The sequence below is a fragment of the Diabrotica undecimpunctata genome, chromosome 5 (assembly GCF_040954645.1).
Source record: "Diabrotica undecimpunctata isolate CICGRU chromosome 5, icDiaUnde3, whole genome shotgun sequence".
Taxonomy (NCBI): Eukaryota; Metazoa; Arthropoda; class Insecta; order Coleoptera; family Chrysomelidae; genus Diabrotica; species Diabrotica undecimpunctata.
The window spans coordinates 153,916,912-153,943,863 of NC_092807.1; positions in this window are offsets into that span (position 1 = coordinate 153,916,912).

The following is a 26,952-nucleotide window of genomic DNA, read 5'->3' on the forward strand; positions in this document are numbered from 1 at the left end:
TGGCCTTCAAGATCCCCTGATTTCAATCCCGTTGATTACCATATTTGGGGACGATTGAAGCAACTAGTTTACGCAGTGAATATTAATAACCGACAACAATTAATTGATAGAATTATACATTGTTGTAATACTATTAGAAACGATCCCCAGAGTATCCGTAATTCAATACGTCAATTAACAATTCGGCACCAAAAATGTGTACCTGCAGGGTTCCATTTCGAAAATCTATTTTGAATTATTTTTATTTTGTTACCATTATTGTATCTTTTCCAGTTCTAATTTATGGGTTTATCATAACTATGTACATATTTTTAGTTTTTTTTTTTAAATTGTTCTTCGTTATTGTTAGTAGTTACTGTTTTTTGTTGTGCAGTCACTCAGTTAATCATTTCAATTAAAATGTTTAAAATTTATAACATTTGTTTAAACTAATTACCTTATAATTTGATACTTCATTATGGTTGTTCTATTTTTGGTAAGATTTGATCGTTCACTAAAAATTTAATAAAAGTGCTACAACATTGTCGCATATGTCGTTTTCATTGGCTATTTATGTAGTTTGAAAATCACTTATTGCATTAAAAAAAATATATACAGGGTGTAATATTTAATACGAATCCCTAAATTAATTTTTCCAAAGCCAGTCCAGGAATTTTTTAGTTTAGCTAATAACAGTCGAATGCTTAATAGTAGTGTACTGTATCATGCAAAAATTTAAAAAATCAAATGAGCCGTATAAACATTATAGTAAAATGAAATAAATAGTCAATTACACAAATCACCCTGTTAATTAATAAAGAAGAGGAGTTGACATTTTTTAGTGGCCAAATGATATGCTTCCTGATATGCTTCTACATATGGTAGAAGTATGTAAAGTTCCTCATGACTCACCCTGTATATATATTATATGTTATATATTATATATTATATCTATATATATTATTATTATATATTATATATATATATATATATATATATATATATATATATATATACATTTATAAATTCATCGGATTTCACAACACCCCTTATACCAAAAAATCTTTGGAAATATGTCATGTCGTCGAAAAGATAAATATTTAAACTTCCTATCTGCACACAATTTAGCGTCGGTATTTTTTTGAAGCCGCTCCGATACGCATACAAAAAGAAAAATAAAAACATTCTATTTCTTTTATTCCCTCAATTCAGTCTAAATTCCTCCTCGGCAAACACATATAACGCATCTCCCGCACACAACAGATGCCAGTAATTCTGCCAAAACCGATTTCCAAAGCTGCTGGATTATCGACTCGTAAAAGAAGAAGAATTACTTCGCTCGCACACCCTCCCAAAACGTAAACTATAATGAGGTGATGGAATATATGAGGAATTTAAGCCGAGAAGGATATATTTGACTGAGTTGAAAGCTTAAAGCTTATTGTAGCTCCGTAAAACAATAATGCTTTTAGAAGAAATAACTACACACTATTAATAACTTGGAAAAGGAAAAATTGTCAATTGTTTTATTAATTTACCTTTATGTTGCTTGTTCACAACTTGTCAAAAACATTTACATTATTATTCTCATCTCATGAAGTGGATAATTATAATTATTCAAAATAAAATAATAATATAATCCAAAATTGTTTTAAGAATATGGAATTTAGGCAGATTTATAAACATAGCTCTAATTTATAGACAACAAGAATCAAACAAAATGCCCAATATAGGCAAAGATTTATATTAATAAAAGGCAGAAATCTTAACATATAGGCAGCATATATGCATTATCAACTAATATATAGAGTGAATTAACTTATGTATACAACATTATATTTTAGTCAATTTTTGGCAACTAATTGCCTTCTGAGCCATCCATATGTGTATTGGCTTTAAAAACAATTTAAATGTTTTTACAAAGAATATCGAGTAGGAGCTTGTGAGATTTATATATTTTCAAATTACTGGCAAAAGAAAATGTTCACTTTCCCTTATAAATCCATCAGTAAAGGGTTTCTCTTTTTCCTAAATTCACAAGCCCTTTTTCCTTTTCTTAAAAAACGAATTGGGGTCACTTCTGTTGTTGGCAGATTTGCTGATTCACCCAATCTAGGTCATTGAACATTGCTTTAAAATTCACACGAAGAAGAAGTCCACGTTCGCCATCATTAATTTTGTCAAAAGTGTTGAATAGCTTCTATGAAAGAACTTATATTTCTTTATTATATTCTCGCGTGATTTATGAAATAAATTTAAATTTTCATTGCGAGCTCTTCTGGAAACTGTTGAACTAGAAGGGAAAGGGACTCGTATTGAGTTATTTAACTTGAGATCTGTCACGCTAAAATAAATGTACAGGAACTTTTGGCAAAGAATTTTGAATAACCTATTTAGAAGGAATCTTAAATGAGAAGACGGCTTAAGAAGTGTGGCTTAAACTTTTGTAAATAAACTCGTTTACATGAAAAAATTCTAACAATCGTAATGCAAATATATACAGGGTGGTCCCAAAGTAATTGTACAAACAGAAACCATAGATTCTGCACTTTAAAATATTACGATTTAAGCCAACTTGCTTTAATAAAATGTTGATATTAAGAAAGATACAGGGTGTTAAAGTGGAAATTTAAAATTCTATTTTTCGCTATAACTTTTACGTTTGTAAATATTTTTGGACAAAAATTTATAATTGGACGCTTTTAAGTAGGATAAATTATAATTTTATACATAAATTAATGTTACTGATAGATGGCGCCACATATGCCACAGGTATGGCATAGATTTGCGCTTAACTTTTTTGCTCTTAAAGTTACCTCTATTTGTGTTAAAAAATATTAAACATACATTATTTTTACAAGGAAAAGGTATACTTGTTAGTAACCCTAAAATTTAACCGTTTTCGAGATAATAGCATTTTATAAGTCAGCTGCCTCATAATTCTTAGTTGTGATATTTGTGCGGTAAAGCACTCAATACCTGTAGATAAGCATAATTCATAGTTTATTCTTATTAAAACAACTCAAAGATGATAATGTAACATTACAAAATTTTTGTTATGGCTGCTAAATGTCTTATTGGAGAAAATATTCTTCATCTTCTTCTTTAGGTGCCGTGTCCGTATTCAGACGCTGGCCGTCATCATGTATACAATTTCCCTTTTCTATCGCTTCTTAAATTTCTATACCTACTGGCGTTGTATTACTTTTTCCCTATTGTAAAATGCTGAAAAACCAAAATATATGGTTTATGTAAGATGGTACACAACCACATTCTAGAGAGAAGGCGTTGAGAACATAGTTAAATATACCTTTTCTGAACGTTGGATTGGACGTGGCAGTCATATTCCTTGGCAATGTGGCGAGATATTGATATAATTATTTAATTTATAAAAAATCCCAAAATAATACTTATTATTCATTACGTAAATTGTTGTTTACCCATTTTTATTATGACAAATGGAAACTAAATCACAGGTATGAAATAACACACGTGTCTTGTTTCATAATACTTTTGCTACAAATCTTACCTTAAAGAGTCAGCATTTTTACAAAAACATCATCGTTGGCCTAATAACCGATATTGTTATAAATATAGTAAACAAACAGGCAATTTAGTTCAGCATAATATTAGTTCGTTAGTTCATAATATTATCATCATTATCATAATAGTCCATTTGTTCGATATGTAATTATAGTTACTCGTAAGCTTATATGAGTGTATATAAGTAACCAATGAATGAGATACATCACAGTTTAATACATTATTTAACCTTTGCGACATAATATACTATAAGATTTGGATATAGATTCGTCCATTATACATTATAGCCACCACGTAGCCCAGAATTTAATCCGCTTGATTTTGGTGTATGGGGCGTATTAAAACAACGTGTCTATAAGAATGCCATAAACATTTAAAACCAAATATGGGAAGAAATAAATACTGCAACAGTTTCTTTAGAACCAATGATGCTATTTAATATGAGATGATTTTTATGGAATATATTGACAAATGAATTAATGAAAATGGTAGACATATCGAACACTTACTTTAACAAAAAGTTTAGTAATTTAGTTTAACTATTTCTTAATTTGGTTTGTAAACAAAATGTTTTGATTACGACTTTAATTTAACATAAAATATAAAATGTTTGATGTAAAATCCTATTATTCTGTTTTTTGTCATATCCTATTATTAATTATCCTGCTGATATATTTATTTTATTTAATATTTCGTTAACCATTAACTTTAGTTATTGGTATTTTATACCAAAATTTAGATTTATTAATGTTTTTGTCTATTTTTCCTTCTTTGCCTGGGGTAATTGCCTTAACTCAGAAATATGCAGCTGATTTGTAAAATGCGATTATCTCGAAAACTATTGAGTTTAAAAGTTATTAAAAGGTATACCTTTTTTTTGTTGAAATAATGTATCTTTAATATTTTGTATCACAAATACAGTTCACTCAAAGAGCAAAAAAGTTAAGTGCAAATTTATGCCACATATGTGGCATATGTGGCGCCCTCTATCCGCTACATCAAAGTGTGCATCAAATTATAATTTCTAATATTTAAAAGTACCCAGTTGTAAATTTTTATGCATAAATGTTTACAAACATGAAAGTTATAGCCAAAAATAAAATTTTTAATTTGCACTTTAACACCCTGTATCTTTCTTAACATCAACATTTTATTAAAGCAATTTAGCTTAAATCGTAATATTTTAAAGTGTAGAATCTACTGTTTCTTTTTGTACAATTACTTAAGGACCACCCTGTATATATATATATATATATATATATATATATATATATATATATATATATATATTCATATATATATATATATATATATATATATATATATATATATATATATATATATTCATATATATATATATATATATATATATATATATATATGTATATATATATATATATGTATATATATATATATATATATATATATATATATATATATATATATATATTCATATATATATATATATATATATATATATATATATATATATATTCATATATATATATATATATATATATATATATATATATATATATATATATATGTATATATATATATATATGTATATATATATATATATATATATATATATATATATATATATATATATATTTGCATTACGATTGTTAAAATTTTTTCATTTCAATCATCATCATCATCATCATGTGCAGCTTTATCAACCGTTTCCAATTACGGTGCAGCTTCCCTTATATATATATATATATATATATATATATATATATATATATATATATATATATATATATCTATATACGTAAATAGATATACATACAAAGATAAAAATAATTAAAAAAAATTAAATTAATAATTTCATTACTTTTGTTACCATGCCATTTACATCCTCAAAGACTTGCACATTTTTTTAATTAAAAAATCCCCAAGCAGACACATCAATATTTTTAATTAGGGAGGTATTCCGTTCCAAAAATGAAATAATTAGTACACATCGGCTTATTTTTTTTCATTAAAATTCCCACGTTTTTTGGATCTTATCATCGCGTTTTCGTTTCCTTCGAATAAAATGGTAAAAGTTCTTTTCACATAATTTCTCAAGGAAAATTCTAACGGTAAACAACCCTCTTGTGTGAACGACCTACATTTCGCATCCTAGTAAATCTGGCAAAGACACGAGTGACCCCGATTTTCCTCTTCTCGCCCCAACACACAAGCGTCGGAAAAATTACGGGGGATTTAATGGCTAATTTTTGGCTAATTAGCCCAAAAACTGTATTGTATTGTAATATTTAGCAGAACATTATAATTTTATAAACAGTCAAATATTTTATTATTACTTTTTGAAACTTTTTGGCCCAGTTACTATTTAATTACTTTCTTTTTAGGTACATCTAACTTAATCAAAATATTTTGCTTTCTTTGATTTGTCTATATGTTACGGTTAAACATCGAACATTTATAATCTAGACGTTTACCGGATAATCTTGATTTAACATAAACGCACCTGTCATTTATTTATAAGATTTATAGAATTTTAAATAGGTATCCTATTTTTTACTGTAAGGACTTTAAAAAATGTTTGAAAAAAGAAAAAATACATCGATTGATTGCGAACTAGCCCGAACTATTCTCCAATTTTAAAATCTTTGTTTGTACCACCGTGTAAATTTTTAAGATAAAATAAAAAATAGTACGTATGTACTTACGGTTTTGCCACAACATGAGCAATAAACTTTGTCCATATCCATAGATAGCTCTTTGTAAGGTTTTATTCAAGTTGAAACATTGCTTATTTTCGACATTTTTAAAGCACAATAATTATTTACAATTAGAAATCCACGTTGTTTACGCCTCCAATTTTACAACAAAAGTGAAACCAAGTGAAACTTACCGTCAAAATAAAAATGTTTACCTAGAGACATAAACTGGCAAACACAAACCCTTAATTCTAGGACAAAACGTGAAAAAACTATAAGCTGCTGTCTTTTATAAGTTACTATTGTTATCACCTAATTAATAAATTCCATTATTAGTTGATTTTTGATTTTACAGCTATGAATTACTTATATTTGTATTTCCAATTTAAGAGCATGTCAGTGCAATTATATTTAAAGAGGAGCTATGTCGTGTAATCGCAAGTTTGCATCTTAGGTGGTTCACTTCAAACTATCAAAAATATTTGGACTATGTTCCCTATGGAAGTAATCTTAAACCATCATATTATTATGTATTTATCTATTTCCAGTATTGTATATAACTTTATGTCGTGCTTTTAGTTAAAGAATAGAAAATTATGAACCTCTTAGAGGGAGCGACCATAGACTAATTAGAGCAAAAACCACTTTTAACACTGAAGTTAAAAGACCAAAAATGATCCTCAAAAAGAAAAGTGGAAGGTGGCTATTTCCAGAAGATATAGCACTTTACGAAGAAAATATTAAGACTAGTTTGGATACACACGACTTAGAGAATATCAGGATCAATGAAATCAACAATAATATTACTCAAATATTGAAAGAAGCTGAAAAGAAATACTGTCCTCGTCCTGAAAACAATAGCAAAAAATTAAGCCACACCACAAAACATCTTCTAGAGAAAAGAAGAAAACTTAGGGAAAATCAGGATCATAACCAAAATGAACTAAGAATTTTAAATAAGAAAATTAAAAAAGAAGTTAGAAAATATCTGAGACGATACAATACGATGGAAATCACTAGAGTAATAGAAGAAAACAAAAGCTTGAAAGTACTCAGACAGAGCATGTCCATTGGTAGAAAAAACGTCCACAAATTAAGAAATGAACAGGGGCAAATCATCGAGGATAGAGTTCAAATTATTAACACGATAGAGAATTTTTATAGACAACTATACAAAGAACAGCAATGTAACCGGAGTGGATCATTACCAAAGATAATCAATCAGGGATCTGAAATTTTACCGGACGTAACACCCAATGAAGTTCGAAGGTCAGTGCAAGAAATGAAAAACAATAAGTTCCCCGGAGGCGATGAAATAGTGGCAGATGCCTTGAAAGTGGCTGGAAAAAGATTATGGCAGGTCCTTGCCAAACTATTCACTAGATGTTTGCAGGAAGCAATAACACCAACCCAGTGGTATAACGCAGAAATTATCATACTGCATAAAAAAGGGGATCCTACCAACTTCAGGAATGACAGGCCCATAAGTCTACTTTAACATATTTATAAACTATTTAAAAAATAATTACGAAACGACTAGAAAATAAATTGGAATTTTATCAGCCCATAGAACAGGCGGGTTTTAGAAAAGGCGATGGAACAAACGATCACCTACGGGTAATAAAAAATCTTATAGAAAAATGCACTGAATATAATAAACCACTAGCTTTAATATTTTTCGACTATGAAAAGGCATTCGACACCGTAAATCAACAAAAAATGTTGGAAGCCTTGACAGAGACATAGACCAGGTAATGGCCTATAAATACCTAGGTCATGAGATTCGCACAGGAAAAGATAACCAAACCGTTGAGCTTCTCCGTCGTATAAGACTGACTTGGGCAGCCTTCGGCAAGCTGAACCATATTTTCAAATCGTCTGATATACCAATATGCCTTAAAAGAAAAACATGACCATGACAAGGAGAACAGTTCAAAAGATCCATGTGTGTCAAAGGGCGATGGAGCGTGCTATGTTGGGCGTTTCACTACGAGACAAGATCTCAAATCGCCAGCTACGACAAAGAACAGGAGTGGCTGATGCAGTAGAGAGAGTAGCAACACTGAAATGGAACTGGGCGGGTCACGTGGCTCGAATGACAGATAATAGATGGACAAAGCGGATACTAGAATGGAGACCAAGAGATGATGCCTACCGAAGCAGAGGTCGTCCACCAACACGTTGGACTGACGATCTAAAACGTTGTCATAGGAATTTAATGCAAGAGGCACAAGATCGAAATGGATGGAAAATTATGAGGGAGATCTATGTCCAGCAGTGGATAAGAGAAGATTGAATGATGAACCTCTTAGAATTTAAATTACGGTTCTGTCATAGCTTGTTACAAATTTCTTAATCTGGGCCTGTGTTTTTTGTTTTAAATATGGCGATTGCGTGCTGACACACTTCAAAGGCAGCATCTAAGAGTGGGCGTTCTGATTGGTATTTAGTCAGTGCCTTAACTGTATAGCAGCATATGATTTTACCATAAAACTTTCAACCAAATGTGAGAAACTTAAAATTGTGTGACTGATCAAAATAATTTGATCATTTACTGTAGTTTACTCTCCTTGATTTCATCTCTCAGTACTCTCAAAGGTGTAAGGGATAAAATCGTAAACAAGCTTCGTCGGAAATCCGACGATCTATATCTACTCCCTAGACTTACACATATTTTGTTTCACAAATTAAAACATTTTTTTAGATAAAAATTAATTTAAGTACCTACTTAAGTACTAAAATCCAAGCAATTACTAAAAATAATCACTTTATTATCTAGACATTCCAATTTAAAAATACTTTTGGTTTAAAAAAAGATACAATGTTATGTATAACCCTAAGTAATTAAATGTTTTTCATTCCGTTATAGACCTGGGGAGAAATGTGTGCTTCAGCCCTTCATCTACGTCTTGGCCATCGTCGTATCCTGCCCTTATTTTAGAAAAGAGAGCACGAAGAGGAAAATGCATGTTTCATAATTCTTTTAGCCGGTTTGTTTGAGCATCCAATTTCGTGTGCGTCTGTCGCATTACCCGGTTAAAGTTTTTCTTTATTCCGTTTTATAAATGAAATGACTTTCCCCAAAGCGATGGCTGATGAGACAGAACAGAGAGAGGAAAGTGAAGCTTTTTCCATTTCTATTATACCAAGAGGGTGCAATTAGAACATAAGATTATAAAGAAGCTACTTTTGGGGATAAGGTGATGGGTAAATTTAGTGTTTTTTAAGTATATTTACCATTTTTTATTGATTCCGTCGAATGGCTCAGTAAAATATATCAGAAACTTGGTATAAATAGTTTTTCTATCTAGTGAGATGGTTAAGATATACCATGACATAAGTTTGTAAATATATTTTGAATTTTAACTCTTTCTTTTGGATTTTTTTATATCATTTTTGTAAATTATAGATGCAATATACCAATAGTTGTATCAATAATCAGAATAAAAAATACGTTTTATAAGTTATTGTAATGAGTTTAGGTCCTGTCTCTTGATTCAGGGGTTATGTGGTCTCCTCCAGTGAAAAAATCACTTGTTCATGATAGCGCATGTTGGAAAACGTCGCTTTAGTCTTCTCATAAACTTGATGTTAAAGAATGCGAAAATTAATTGATTGAAATGTGTGTTAACTTTTTGAATTAATCATAATTTCTTTTGCTAAATTACTTCTTTTACTATTGATATGTTCAGATCCTCATAGATTCTTTGTTTACGAACTAGAGTGCATCGATAATTCTCTTAAGATTTTTGATTGACTATTATATTAGATCTTTTTATTATAGCAATATTGGATTTACTACCTTCTTAACATGCCATACACCAAAGTGCGTAGGCGACTATCTCATTACTAGAATTCTGTTCTTGGTGGCGTGACACAGCTCACCTGTATTGTGTATTCCTGTCCATTCTTTAATATTCCTTAACCAGGATAATTGTTTGCGGCCGGCTCCTCTCCTACCTTCGATCTTCCCTTGTAGGATTAACTGTGGTATTTCATATTTTGCTCCTCTCAATAAGTGCCCAAGGTAACCAATCTTGCGTTTTTTAATTAATTCAAAGAGTTCTCTTTCGACGCCAGCTCTCTTAGGGACGTCATCGTTTCGAACTCTATCCACCCAAGGTATGCGCATCATTCTTCTCAATGACAACATTTCAAATGCTTCAAGTTTGTTGATAGAGTTTTTTTTCAAAGTCCACGTTTCCATGCCATAAAACAAGATGGACCATATGTAGCACTTGACCATTCTGTAGCGTATTTCGAAATTTAGGTTTTGATTACATAGGAGCGGTCTGAATTTCACAAAATCTTGTCTTACCATTTGTATTCGGGTTTTTATCTCTTGTTGTGGATCCGATTGGTCATGGATTTACTACCACAACCCCACAGTTCTATGCCATATGTCTATATCGGTTCGATAATTGTTTTATAAATTAAAATTTTATTATTTATTGATAACTTAGAGTACTTTGCTATTAACCAATTGATTTCTATTTCTCTTAGTTGTCTTTGTTTTCCTTTTTTTCTGATGTGCTTCTTCTAACATAGGGTTTGGTCTAGGTGTAGCCCAAGGTATTTAATTATTTTAGTCCTGGGTATTGCTGGTGGTATTTCTCGTCGTAAAGTAAAAGTTATGTGGTTACCTGTTAAAAGTTACCTGTCCCAGGTAGATGTATTCGCTTACTGTTTCTAAATTTATGCTGTTCAACGTTATTTCTCTAATGTTCGGTGTATTTGTCATTGTTTTTGTTTTTTCCAAGTTCACCTTAAGACCTACTTTTTCCGAAGCTGGAAATAGTTGCGTCATCATGGTCTGTAGTTCTTCGAGAATTGTAGCGAATATTACAATGTCATCAGCGTATCTCAAATGACTCAGTTTTCTTCCATTAACATTTATTCCTTTATCTACCTAGTTAATGTCTTTGAACACGTTTTTCAGTCCAAGTGTGAATAGTTATGGTGAGATAGCATCTCCCTGGCGAACTCCTCTGTTGATTGGTATAGCTTTGGTTTTCGCATGTATTTGTATTTTCATTGTAGCTTTCTTGTAAATATTATGTATGAGCATTCTGCATTGGAAGTCTATCCTGCAGTTGTTCATAGCTCTCTCTATTGCCCTAAGTTCTATAGAGTCGAATGCCTTTTCATAATCAACGAAGCCAATGTATAAACTCAAGTAATATTCATTGGTTTTCGCTATAAGCGTTCTAACTGTAAGAAGATGATCCGCTGTACTGTAACCCTTTCGGAATCCTGCCTGCTCTACTCGTTGATAGCTATCGAGCTTCGACGTTAACCTGTTAGTTGTTACTCTCATAAACAGTTTGTACATTGGGGACAGCAGGGAGATTGGCCTATAGTTCTTTAGATCTCCCCTGTCTCCCTTTTTGAACAGAAGTATTGTCAAACTTTTATTCCAATCATCTGGGACTTCTCCTCTGTGAAGACATCCGTTGAAAAAATTAAATTCTTCGAGGATAATTTAACTCCCCTCCTTCAACATTTCTTCAAGTATTCCACCTGGGCCCTGAGCCTTATTGTTTTTTAGTTGTGCCATAGCTTGTTTTATTTCAAAGGATTATATGTTGAAAGTATTTCTGAGTTGACATTCGTTATCTTTCTCTTAAGATCTTCCTTTGCAGTGTTATCTGGGTTCTTGTTTGAGGAATATAAATCACGGTAAAATGTTTGAGTAACTTTTAGGGTTTCGTTCTTTTTCCTTATTTCTTTTCCATCTTTATCCTTTAATAAGATTATTATAGGCTTTCCTAAGTCTGATCTTATGCATTTTAGGCCTCGGTTCTTTTCTATTATTTTTTCTACCTTGTTTTCATTATATATCCTTAAATCTTTCTTTACTCCCTTCTTTATTTGTTTATTTAATTCTTTGAAATTATCGGTATTTCGCTTTCCTTCGCTTAGAAATGTGCGTCTCTTTTCCATCAACCGTTTTGTTCCATCACTTATTCTGTCTTCTTTATTTTTCGTTTTCTTTAAAACAGTCAGTCCTGCTTTCAAGAGCTGATGTTGCATATCTTTATTAATTATATTCATGTTGGAATATTCTTGTTGATAATGTTCTACAAATTGTTTTCTTAAGACTACTCTGTACTCATCTCCCTTCTGTTATATTTTAGTTTAATCTATCTAATTACAATAATATGTGGCCTGTTTATACTGGTTTTCGTCTGTTTAATTTGAATCCTTGCTCTTAAAAGGCGGTAATCGCCTTTGTGAATCTGCCAGTTGTGAATAGATTGAGAGCAGTTATATCTTCAAAAATATCTTTGTTCTCACACAAGAAGTAATCATCTCCTTTTTCGTCTTTTCATCGGAAGATATGCACGTCCATTTTCGGTTTGCTGGTTTCTTGAAGTGTGTGTTTATGTGTGAAGTTAATGGCATTTAAATTTTGTTGTTCTAAGAAATTTTATAATTTTTTTTTCGTGTGCCATAACCATGCATCCCCATTTTAGTTTCAGTATTTTCTTCTTATTTTACTCCACCATATATTTCGTCTATTTTTCCTGTATAGTATAAGCGATTTCCAGAGTTTAGATGCATGCATTGTTCGCCTCTTCTTTTCACTTCTGACAGTCCTACAATATCCCACTTTATCTTGGATAGTTCTTTTAATTCGTAGACCTTTTCATTTTTAGCCATAGATTGGATATCGTATGTGGCTAGTGGTAACTGTTTTTGTTTTTTCGTATCTATGTTTGAACGTTTTGTTGTTGTGTCTCTCCCAGAATCCGTGAGGCTGACCGGTTTTCCGGTGTGGGATTCTGAGTTGCTAGCTCTACCCACCTGGGGTATCGTCCCATTTTGTTTCAAGTTCAACATGTTGTGTTTTGAGGGCATATTGGCATTAAAACACCACGCTTGCCAGACGGGTTGGAGAATGTTCGCAGTATCACAGCCGGTTAAATCAGTATTTGATTTTCGCCTGCGCCTTTGTGGTAGGAATTGTATTTCTCAGCCACGGGTCACTAACGACACAGCTGCTGACCTGTGTCTTGTCCTCCGTTGATTCGCGGGTACCTATTTGGAGAAGCCTTATTCATACCTGCCCTGCATATCTACAGGAACGTTTCCTATCAGCCATTGGGACGCCCCGTGTCGGGATTGAGGACTTCCCCGCCCATTTTGTCTTGCACAAAGTACTAAAGGACCTCTAAAAAGTTCCGCGTCCCTCCGCTACACAAGCTGAGACCGCCACAGACAAATCCTATATTTGTGATTAAATTACCTAAATATAAAACATTTGCCTTATTTCTTTGTTTTGATTTATTGTTCTCCTTTACTCTTTTTTACTATTTAAATTAAAATATACTAAGATTTTTTTAACATATAACTGGAAGAAAAGAAGGCATTGAACGAATAATAGTTAAAGGCAACGGGCAAAAGATTCAGAGGAAGATCTCCAGCACGATAGTCGGACCAAATATAGAACATAACTGATGATTTTTTTCTCCGAAGCAAAACAACATGCACAGAGGAGAGATAAATGGACAGAAATAGTCAAACAAATTGCACGACGCCACTCTATCTTTACTAAAGAGAAAACATACAAGAGGAGGTGTACCTAGTATATGTGTTATGTATTTATATTTAGAAAAAAAAAATATTTTATGTAAGTTCTTAAATTATTTCCTTGTTGTACTTCCTGTGTGAACTTGTTTGTTACTCTGTGTTCTGAAAGATTTTGTATATCTCAGTAATAGATATATTTCTGTTCTTATTACGTTTATTAAATAGAACTTGTTGTACGAGTTTATCAGTTTCTTATTAGCCCATGTATTCCCTTCCTTTTCTCATTATCCTCATCATCATGCTCTTTAAATTTATCCTTACTTTATAAATACATTTCTTCAGAGCTTACTATCTTAGATAATACCAATGGTAATCACATTTACTGACGTATTCCGCCTAAGCGTCTCTCCTCAGGTCTGCTTTAGGTTTCTTCTTCTATTCATTCAAGGAACGTGCACATCAATAATTCCGTGTATTGGGTGATCCACCTCTCGACGTTCCGCATCGTCATAACCCATGCTATCTCATTTTTGCAACAATTAGTTCCACCTCTAGACTTCCCCTAATATACTAACTTTTAATTATATCCTTTTTTTTTCCTAATATCTTCTTCTTCAAGTGCCATCTCCGCGGCGGAGGTCGGCAATCATCATAGCTATTCGAACTTTTGAGACGGCTGCTCTGAAAAGTTCATTTGATGTACATCCGTACCACTCTCTCAGGTTGCGCAGCCATGACATTCTACGCCTACCTATGCTTCTCTTTCCTTGGATCTTTCACTGCATGATCAGTTGGAGCAAGGTGTATTTCTCTCCACGTGTAATATGTCCGAGATATTCCAATTTTTTTGTTTTTATTGAATTTAAAATTTCCATTTCTTTGTTCATTCTTCTCAGAACCTCTTTGTTTGTGACGTGTTCTGTCCATGATATTTTCAGAATTCTTCTGTACACCCACAGCTCAAATGATTCCAGTTTTTTCATTGATGTAGCATTCAAGGTCCAGGATTCCATTCCATAAAATAAGGTCGAAAAAACATAGCACCTCGCCAACCTAACTCTTAGTTCCAGTTTTAAATCCCTGGTACATAGAACTCTTCTCCTAATATACTAACTTTTAATTCTATCTTTTTTTTCGCTCGACTTGTCTATCAAAGCATTCATCTTCAAGCATTCAAGATTTCCGTCACATGCACTTGTTTGTACTCTTTTTTTTTTAATTCCCATCATTTAGTTTCATTTTATCACAGCTAATCATATGACAGTGTATAGAATTTTTCCTTCCGTGTCACTGGTATCTTTCTACTACACAACGCACCACTCGCATCCTTCTTCTTCACTTACCACTCTCTAATTCTACTGCAGGCATCTCTATTAATTTCTTTAGTATTCTGTAATACCATTACTAGGTACTTTAAAATATTACTTTTCACAATCATTTTACAATCCCACTTTCACATGAAATGTGTCAGTCTCGCTCACACCTGTGCTAATACTAGTTTTTTACTTCTCATACATTTGTTTTTTTATTGCTGTTGTCTTTGTAAGCTGCCTTATAATAACAATTGCGTCTGCTGTTGATCTTTGCATAAAACCAAATTGATTAGCGGATATTTCGCTTTCGTCACGTATCCGTATATTGTTTCTCCTATTAGGGAAGAAGGGGGCTCCTTCAGACAGGGGGCAGCTTCAGACATTGATATTGTGGGTAAATTTAAGGACTCGGGGTGGCAACACTGACATCAAAACATTCCATTACTACTCACACTATTGTAGTTTAGTCTGTAGAATAGTGCAGTAGAAGGTTCATGTCATAAAGTGAAAAAGTTAGTTTTTGGTTTTTGAAAGTCAAATTTTTGAATTGAAGGTAAGACGAGTTTTTTATTAGAAGATAAGACTTAGGATAATTAACATTGCTACCAGTTTTAAGTCCATTTATTGCTGTATAACCTATACTATTTACATTTGTTACTGATGGCACTCTTAGGTTATATGTTTACATTTAGTCTGGACACATCGAGTGGGGCACCTTCAGACAAACGCGATGGAAAATAGAGACACCTTTTTTTAAAATAACGTGCTTAAAAGTTTTTCAAAGACAAACCCTTTTTAAATAACTAGTAATATATATATATATATATATATATATATATATATATATATATATATATATATATATATATATATATATATATTACTAGTTATTTAAAAGGGTTTGTCTTTGTTGCAGATTGTCTGAAGATGGTAAGAAATAGAAAGAAAGAAAAAACAAAAGGAAATTTCGATGCCGAATCTATGAAAAAATGTGTAGCGGCCATCCTAGATGGTGAATCGATAAGAAATGGTGCTAAAAGATTTGGATTAAAATATCAAACTGTTGGTATGTACGTTAGGAAGTTTAGGGATAACATGATATGAAATTAAGATACGATACAAGAAAGGTTTTTACTGACAAACAGGAAGACGACCTTGAGGCATATTTAATTAAGTGTTCAAAAATGTTGGTTAAAGTCTAACCCAGACCAACGATCTTACTATTTTTATGCAAGCAAATATAAAAATACCCAATTCAAGTTCTGTTTTGAAAGTCAAAGTCATCAAAACTTTTGAAAATTATTCCCGCAAATTTTCAGTTAATTGGTAATAAACCTGATCTAGTATGAAAGTTTTAAGAAGCATCTCATGTTGTTATTTTAAAAATCAGACCAATCTACACAAAAATCCCCTTCATCTTAAATGTATTACCGGATTTAAACTGAAGTTAGTTTAACATCATCTAAAGAATATACATCTACCCATATTCCCTGCTTTTAAAACTCTTTTCTCGATTTAATATTCCTTTTTTAGCGTTTGAACCTACTTAACATTCCAGTCCCTCTGGCAAAGCAAACTTCTGGATCTAACGTTAGAATACATTAAGATATTTTTAACGATAATACAGGTAGCTGGGTTTAAAATTACCGTAATCCCCTTGTTCTGAAACTATTTTCCCTATAGAGTTGGAATCGGAAAGAAGCAGCTTCGGTACAAGTAGCAGCCGTATTATTCCTGCGAAGAAAATTATCTTTCTTCGGGCAAAAGTAATACATATTCATCACTCATGCAATTGTACAAAACAAACGATGTCCTGCGTCGGCGTTACGTACTACTGGGAGAGAGATGGGATTACAATGTATAAATCGCTAATTGGGACCTGTTATATTACAGCTCACCAGTTATTTGGTAGGATGGTAGATAGTGTATATAATTTATGATTACTAAAAAATATGCAGTATGTTTCAAATATAATTAATACGTTAAATACATTGAATCTCGTTAAGTTTAGTGGAAACCCATAAAATCAATAGACTTTAAATATGCGTCTTATTTATAATTTTAGGAAACTCTGGTTTCGTCGATCAGAAGCCAAATCAAGTATACAGAGTGTTATAACTAGAATTGAAAATGAAACGTCAATAAACGTACTCTAACCTTTAGAGTTTAACTTAGAGTTAAAATCAAGAGCCTAAAATGCGTAAAGCTTTACTTAAAAAAAGGATAAAATCTTAAATTTTAAAAAAGCTTAAAATAAAAACAAAATTTATTTATTTTTCAACAAAAACAAAAACCTTGGAATAAACAAAATCTCCAGGTGTACGTCATTATCTACGTCATAGATCTATGTTGACATTGTTGCCAAATAACAAAAAAATTCCCGAATTCATTTTAAATCAAATAAATTACATAATTATTGCAGTGGTAGATTATATAACAAAACAAATTAATATTCAACAAAAATAAATAAAAAAATAGATATAGAAAACAAGAAGTAAGTAATAATCTTACGATAAAAACAATTTAAGCTGCTTAAGGAAACCTGGTACATTTTCTGTATAGGTTTTACGAAGATCCAATATGTTGGAGCATTGTGTGGAGCTGATTCAAAGAAATTTAAAGTCTGGTTAAAGTTCAGTGTAAAATTGTTTTTATTGTCTTCAAACATTAGTTGTAATGGTTGCATTTCATCGTTAATGGATTTTTCCGGTTTTATTTTCTTAGGTTTGGGTTTTTGAAATGTGAGTTGTTTTTGGAGGTCTTCAAGCGGCAGTGTAGACTCTGACATTTGCCGTTTAATGGAAACAGTCTGGTTTGTATTACAAATTACATATATCAATCTTCTTTCATGTTGGTATGCAATTAATATTATAACCATTCTTTATTTTATTATGTATTTTCCATTGTTGTTGTGTATAACCTCAGAGGTTCGGACGACATTAAATAAATAAATAAAATTTAAGCTGCTTGTGTATTATAAAGAAGTAAAATAGAATAAAAGCAACAAAACTTTTGCATTACTTATTTACTTTAAAACGTTCAGATTAGATTTTCAAATCTTTAATGATCCGTTGTCGAGAGACCAACATTCTATTGGACTCCTGAAAGAGGATCATGTTACCTTCCCTTCGTGCGAGTTCCTTTGCAACGTGGTGAGCTCTCACCGTTCCCATATTTATTTGTAGATACTTCGTAATAAATATTTCTTATCTCTCTAACCTACTTAAATTGTCCCCGTACACTCTCTATATAAATTTTCTAGGTGCTTTCATTCACTCTATCTTCCTCCCTTCTAATGTATCTCTCTTGAGCTTCCGTTTTTCCAGGATGAGTTTTCTATACTCCAGGCATCGTATTCGGCTTTGCGCCCGGATTCTTTGACTTCTGGTTACTGTAATCTCGTGCCTGGTACATCTATAGCAAGAGTTTGCCCAGTTTTCTCCCTTGAATTTGTTTTTACTACGCCCAAACTGGCTGCGATCCACGTCAGTCCGACCATGACGTTTGTGTTTCCCTCTGTATTTTCTCTTATAGAGATAAATTTGATGTCAGATATACCCTGCTGCCGGTATATCTTCGGACCTACCTCAGGATTTCTTACTTTATCTTCGTCTGGACCTAATAGTCCCGGACGTACTCTACCGTGTTTTTCTGCGTACGAGCCACAATAGTCTTCTTCATGCGCTCGGCCTGTTCTTTCCCTGCTACTTCGAAGAGGAGGTCGCCTCCCCTGGTCTTCTTAGCGCATTTGACACGAATCTCCTTCTTCCCCGTGTCTATGCTGCCCTTTATTTGTTTGAACAACTCAGCGTTAGATATTCCGCCTCCTTTACCATCACCTACTGCGTCCCCTTTCTCTTTTCTTCGCGTTGATACTCTTCCAGCAAGAGGTGGAGGTCCATACCTCTAAAGGTGACTTCAAGAAGGTTGCTGAGGTTCATATATTTGTAGCTACCCGCTATTTTGAGGGATTTTCCTCTGGTCTCCCCATAATCTCCATGTTTTTCCTTAATTTAGACAGAATTGCCAGTAGCCTCTTGTCTTCGTCTATTTCCGTCTCCTCTTTTTCCACAGGGACCATGAAAATAATCTTACGGCTTCCTCGGTTCTCCTCCTTCTGGACCTTCCTTGTAATTGTGATCATAGTACTGAGTTGGATGTATTTCACTTGCTCTGATCCATATGTACCTTCTGTACATATTCTCAATTCAATTTTTTTCTTAATCAGGTCGTGGAAACTTTTCTCCTCGCCAAAAAGTTCAGATTCCATAACCAATATCAAGCCGCCTGCAGCTTTATTCTTTCTTTTCAATTTGGTGACCGGACCGTAGTGAACGATAGTGATCTTCTTTGCATTTGTTTCTCTTTGATGATTTTCTTTATTTTTTCAAAGCCTCTCCCCCCTAATTTAAAGACCTTTGGGATCATTTCTATCTCTCTCTCCAAGTTTTTCGAACGAAAATTACTTAAAGTCCACCTGTGTGAACACGCTTGCCGTCTCCTTCGTCGTGACCCCTTCACCGGTTTTCTTTACTACCTTCTTTCGTTTGTCAATGCTGCCGAGGGCGACTTGTCTTAAAGTGCTCTCCATCTCTTTGGTGACTCTCATTAAGTTTTTTTATTTCTATTTTAATCTTAACCTTCGTGTTTGTATACTCGGACATTAGTTTAATTAAACTATTTATAATGTGCCTTATGCCAAACCTCTCCTCCTCCTCCCTAGGCCTTTTCTCTCCAAGCGAGGAGCTTCTTTGTAAGGTTGTCTTCCCTGGAAAATCCTGCTTGGTCAGACCTCAGATCTTCCAACAAATCCCCCTTCCTCTTCGCTACGTGTCCATAAAGTTTCCACAAGTAGGGACGAAATTATACTGTCCGGTGAGGCAGTGCGTCCTTACCCACACTAAGGCTTAAAATACAGAGAAGGTTTGCCAGTTCTTCGAGGGCTCCGTTTGCGGCCTTCTGACGCTAGGTCATTCACCACTTAAACATGGATCGCCTGACACCGTGTGGTTGCGGATTTTTATCGAGGTTTACTCCTCTGAGGGTAGTGTCGTTTTATGATACTGATACACAGCAACGTCGCCCCCGTTGTCGGAAGTAAGGAACCAAGTTATCAAAGAGCGATGAACTTAAGAATAGTGGTTGGAAAACGATAGGTGGATGGTCGGAAATGGGTTCGAGTGCGCAAAATCCGGGCTCAGTTCCGCTCAATCTATTTGCAGCATTCCCTCAGCTGCCTTGTCGCACTCGCCTCACAAGAATTAGACGCCAGGTCCGGCCAAGAGAACGACTGCCTTTCCATTTAGTCGGCTTTTACATTTCTATAAACTAAATTTCTTGTTGTCAGTTTTATGAAATTTTGGTGTACATTTGTGTCTCTTTGAACATTTACCAGCCTTCTGGTACATGTAAAAGAATTTTCATCTTTTTAGTACAGAGATAATTCTTAAAAATAAGGTATAGAAGAATACTACAACTAAATTTTGTAACAAAAATAATGTAATTAGTATGATGTTTTGTGCAAGTTGGGTACCTATTTTTTTAAATTATTAGTCAATCAACTATGTTGTGGTATTAAAATTTTGTTAAATTTTCGCAATATCTTATATATTTATTTAAAAAAAAAACATTATAATACTAAGTGGCCATATACCGGCGAGACTCATCTCTAAACATGCGAAAATCACAGAGGTAGGAGAAGCATCGTGTTGCTAGGCAACCGGAAGTCGTCTCCATAACGACGCCCACCAAAAAACATTCGCAACAAAGGAGCGGGATTAATAGCCTCACAGATAATGTTCTCCCGGTGTTTCAAATGGCAAAATAAGTGTGTGTTGTTTGTGCAACGGCAGTAGCTCTTTTCGGGACATACGATGTGTTCCGAACACACCATCTCTTTGGCTTAATAGCCGACAGGAGAGTTTCGAGCACCTGCGCGTACTTTCACTTCCGATTGAGACTAAAGTAGATATTTATCTTAGCATATGTTGTCTCTTTGTATCCACTATCCAATTTTGTTAAATTGTTTGTGTTTTGCTCATTGTACATAAATTTTGTAAAGCTCTTCAGTGAAGTACCTATGTACACGAATTCGTGGATCGTTCTTGGTATGAACAAGATATATAAACATAAACTATAAAATAAATTAATAACTTTTGTCTTTTTTTGTGTCTGTTGTAAGCCTCGATTTATTTTATTTACGTTATCATAGTTTAATAAGCATAGGATAAGAATTTGTATTTAATATACTCGAAGATTATTGAATGCGGTATTTCTAATCTTATTTCAATTGTCTGCGTTGCTATTGATCTCGTTTAGTGTTTTTATATTTTTTTAACATTATATATATATATATATATATATATATATATATATATATATATATATATATATATATATATATATAAATCAAAGGAAATCTTGCTTATAAGCTGTCTTCTTCCTTTGCCCTATCCGTTTCGGACGTTGGCTATTAATAAGGCTATTTTGACTTTGTTTACGGCACCTCTGAACAGTTCGGTCGATGTTAGTCCGAACCATTGTCGCAGGTTATGCATCCATAAGTGTCGTCTTCTTCCTGGTCCTCTCCTACTGTCGATTCTTCCTTGGACTATTAACTGTAGCAGCCGGTACTTAGTGTGCCTCATGACATGTCTGAAGTACTCAAGCTTCCGTTTCTTTACGGTGAAGATTATTTCTTTGCTTTTGCCTATTCTCTGCATTACTTCCACATTAGTGATGTGGTCTGTCCAGGATATCCGAAGAATACGGCGATATATCCACAGCTCAAAGGATTCTAGTTTCTTCAGGGTGGCTTCCGTTGTGGTCCATGCCTCTGCTCCATAGAACGAGACTGGGAAGACATGACACTTGACCAGTCTTAATTTTAGTTCCATTGAGATTTTGCTTGTGAACCACTTTTTCATATTGTTGAACGCGTTTCGCGCTTTTTCAATTCGTGATCTTATTTCTGTTGACTGGTCCCATTTTGTGTTGACTGTGGTTCCAAGGTATGTATATGTCTCCACTTGTTCTATTTTTCGGTTGTTTAATGTCAATTGCATCGGAGGTTGTTGTGTTCTGCTGATGAGCATGCATTTACACATATAAAATATGATTATTATGGTATCAGTGGATAACTTATTGTTGGCTTCAAAGGATTGCAGAGTGTAGTGGTTAGTTGCTGATGTTTTCTTTACTGGATAACTTGCTGGAGATGCCGGGATCGAACCCGGTTTATTTCTGAGCAGCTTTTATTCTACCGAGCTATTATTTGAGTGGTACATCACAAGGCTTTTATAAAGTTCCACCTAACAAGGGAAACAAATTAATTAGGCCAAAAAACTAAAAAAATAAACTTATGCTAGCCATTGCATGTATTTTAAAATATCTCTTTGCCACATGAAAATTGAAAATAATTACAATATTAAGTAAATAAAAAATAGCAAATTGGCAATGATAAAATGGATATAACTATAATTAAACAAATAAGTTAAATAATAATAAAAATATTAACTACATATTGGACGACTTATGAGTTAAAAAGAAACATGCGAGGAATAGGTTATGTCTGAATGTTTAAAAAATGAAATAAAATTTTAAATCATTAAAAAACACTGGATATTGATCAAATTATAAATACTTACCACAGAGATGATTTAATAATATAAAATGAATTTTGAATTGAGACACCAGCATCTACTATATATAGTGTGTAAAAGCCAAATGGAATAAATTCATTATTTAGGTTACTGTACATATTTATAAAAAATCCCGAAACACTTCAAATTTAAATTATAACTTTACATTCTTTAACGTGAAAATGCAACCCCTACCTTCAACCCCCTTAGAATGACAGGTACAATCCCCAATTTTTAAAATAGGAAATATAGGCTTGTGATATATCGTTTGAAAGGTCTTTTCATTCTTCATTCAAAAATGTTGTCGCTTTCAAGTTTATTAAGATTAATTAAGATAAAATAAATTAAAATCATGTGGTTACCGAAATTCGCTAAAATATACTCAAAACTTATTTCCCGTTTAGGTCTTGATAATGAGAAAGTGAACAAAAATCATAGCAATGTGGTTTTTAAAAGGTAACCATTAAAACACTTTAAAGAATTTCCGTGGCAACGTTATTTTAACACGCATTAGTAAATTGTTTTATATAAGTTGTCAGTATTTTAATTTAAGTAAAAAGTTCGTTCAATTAAATTCTGAAAAATGGTTAGATTAACGGAAATACATAAAATAACAGCTTTAAAAATAATTGGTTACGGAGATAACACCCGAACACAACAGGAAGTAACTCGCCTATTTCATGAGAAATTTCCTAATTTACCGCCTATATCCCAAGGAACAATAAGTAAAATAGAGAAGCAGTTTCGCGAGTTTGGTCATGTAAGGCAGATAAAAAAAGCAGCTACCAATGCACTGAGTGATGAACTCAAATTAGATGTGTTGCTTGAGTTTCAGGAAAATCAAGGAAAATATACTTACATCAAGGAATCCAACATTAAGTGAACAGTTAGTCGTTATAACAACTCTCTTTGAGAAAATTTATAAACTCAAGGCACGAAAATGTAATGGAAAATTAAACAATATGAATATAATTTTTGTAAATACCACAACGCTGTGAAGTTCACAATAAGCAGGTTCTATAATGAGAATTTATCACATACTGTTGTTATATTACTGTATTTGTCTGATGTATTATTAAATTTTATATTCTGTAAGTAGAAATGAGACAAAATTTAAAAATAGTTCGTGAATAATTTCATTGCAAAGATACAACGAACGAACTGTATATCTTATATTTATTATAAATAATTTTTATTACAGATGTCTGCATATATAATTTTTAAAAGATTTTTCTAGATTTTCTATATATTTAAATATAAAATATATAATGTGCTTGTATAAATTGTTTTTCTTTGTATTTCCCATCGCCCTACAAACGTTGTTTGTTATTAATACTTTACTATTTGTTTGTGGCACAACCATTGAGTTTGGTCAGTTATGTGGTCACCAGCTGTAGCTGTTTAGAGCTAGTTTTGTTCATCCCACATACTTCATTTTTTCTTTATCACTACTATATAGGACATACTACTTTATACTTCTTATGACGACGTATCAAATGGAGAACTAGCAATCTGACAAGAGTATTATTGCGTATAAATATGAGTGAAGATTGTTGTTAGGTCAAAAAGAGTAAAACCATTATCTTTTAAACCCTGTCTAACATTACAAGTCAAACAGAAATGTCTAATGTTTATTCTTGGATATATGTGAGTTTTTTTTTTAATTCACAGTTCAAATCTACTGATCTATCTAGCTACTAGCAAACTAAACAGTTTTATTTTTTATAAGAGAAAAATCTAGTGAAGTTTTCATTTTATGTAAACTAAATTTTTCAAACCAATTTTGTTGTAATTAAATAAGCCGCGCCTTTAGAACTTTTAAATCATGACCAGTTTACATATTTGGTATATACATATTTTTTATTTATTTTAATACTCCGATTTCATATAAGCGTAGAATAAATACAGTTTTAATTTCCATTTGTTCCAACTTGATAAAACATACACTGCATGTTGTTTTTTTACTGTATAATTTTTAATCCCATTTACTACTCACTCATCATTTCCAAAGCTTTTAACTCTAGAAATTATTTACAAAATAAAAACCTACATATACATGCGAAGGAAAATCATCAAAAAAAAAACATAAAAAATGTATATCCTGTTCGCAAATATTTAACATTTTTTAAATAATTTTAAAATAATATAAAAAACAATACTACTATAATAAATAAACATTATTTTAGGAATATAAATTTAAACAATATTTTTATTATTGCTGAAAAATAGAAACAAGTTATTTATAAAGATATTTTTAATATATAAGGGGTGATCAACTTTTGTGTCGAAGTGACAAATCTTTATATAAAATTATATGCAAATCATTATTATATATTAAATTATTTAGTCGTTGCTGGATCGCCTGGAGGAAGATAGGCTGAGCGCAAAATAATATCTCTAGGTCTAATTAATTAGAATTAGATGTCGAAATTAATTAACGACACTATCTCTGTCCCCTTTCTGGTAATCACTTAGATCCGAAGGACCTCAGTAGAGCTATTGTAGATCAGTTCTCCATTTGGCCCCACTAAACCTTTGACCTTTGGTTTACACAAGGCTACTGTACAAGGGCAATATCAAACGTCCTCGCAAGCACTAAAAGGGGTGCGGAGGCTGTCTTGCAGTATTGAAGGTTAATCTGAACCAACCCCATACCTATCTTCGTTAACTTGCAGTTATCTGAAGGGTACACTACCAAGTGCCAGCTTTCTAGTTTTTCTTCTTTAGTGTCATGTGGGATTTTACATCCCTATTCCTTATTTTCCTACTTAACATGGACCAGTACTATGTCCTCAGCATCGGATTCAGATACTGAAGGCATATTATCAGGCTGATTACCAGCGAATCTATAAATTCTGGCTCTCAGTCTAGGACCCTGATGCTGAAGGGAAGGTCCTTGAATTTTACCACTGAAACACGACTCCTCGCAAAGAGTGCCCACTCCTTCAATTACCTCTTTAAGTCAGTTTTTTGTGACCTCTCTTGCGAAGTTCAGTGATAGTAATTGTACGTTAAATGAGGATCTTTTAAATTGAGGAACACTACCGCTACCCGAGAGGGTGGCATAAAGTATATATATATATATATATATATATATATATATATATATATATATATATATATATATATATATATATATATATATATATATAACAGAAGAGCAAATAATCTATCTTGCCAGAGGGACAGAAATTGCAAAATAACCTCTCGTAATGAAAAAAAAGCCTTGTTTGGGATCTTATTTATTTTTGCAGTAAAAAAAGAAAATCATGTAAATGATCAAGAAATATGGGCAAAGGACGGAACCGGTATGGTACCGGCCAGAGCTGCATTTGGTTACAAAAGATTCCTTTTTCTCCTTCGTGCTCTACGTTCCGATGATGTTGGGACACGTAAAGATCATGAACAAAATGATAAATTAGCTGCTATTAGAAGTATATACTCAGACTTTCTGAATAATTTTTTGAGTAATTACTGTTTGGGGAAATACGTCACTATAGACGAAATTCTTCACACTTTTAGAGGACGATTTGCCTTTGTACAATACATGCCACAAAAGCCAGTCAATTATGGCATAACACTCTATGCACTTTACGATAGCAGATCTTACTAGGAATTTCGAGATATATTGTGAAATATAAAGAGACGGACGGACATACAAATGTTCAAATAAACCATTCGATATAATACAGCCTTTAGTTTTTCCCATAAAAAACTCCAAAAGAAATATAACTATGGATAATTGCTATACTAGTTATCTTTTAGCTGATTATCTCATAAAAAATGGCCTGGTAGTTATTGGAAACTTGAAGGAAAACAAAAAAGAACTTCCTTCCTAATTTCTTTCGAACAAACTACGGGCTATTGGATTTTCAATATTCGAGTTCCAAGATAATATGTCCCTAGTTTCATACGTTCCTAAAAGGAATAAATCTGTAGTATTGCTCTCTACCATGATCATCATCATCATCATCATCATCCAGCCTCAAGAGTCCACTGCTGAACATAGGCCTCTTCCTCATGTTTCCAACCCCGTCTATCTTGCGCCGCTCTCATCCAGTTTTTATCGAATCTTCTTAAATCGTCAGTCCATCTTGTAGGTAATCGACCGACGCTTCTCTTGTCTTCCCTCGGCCTCCATTCCAATAACCTCTTTGTCCATCGCCCATCTGTCATTCTGGCTATGTGTCCTGCCCATCTCCATTTTAGTCTGGCTATCTTCTCGATGATGTCAGTCACTCCGGTTCTTCTCCTGATGTATTCGTTGGT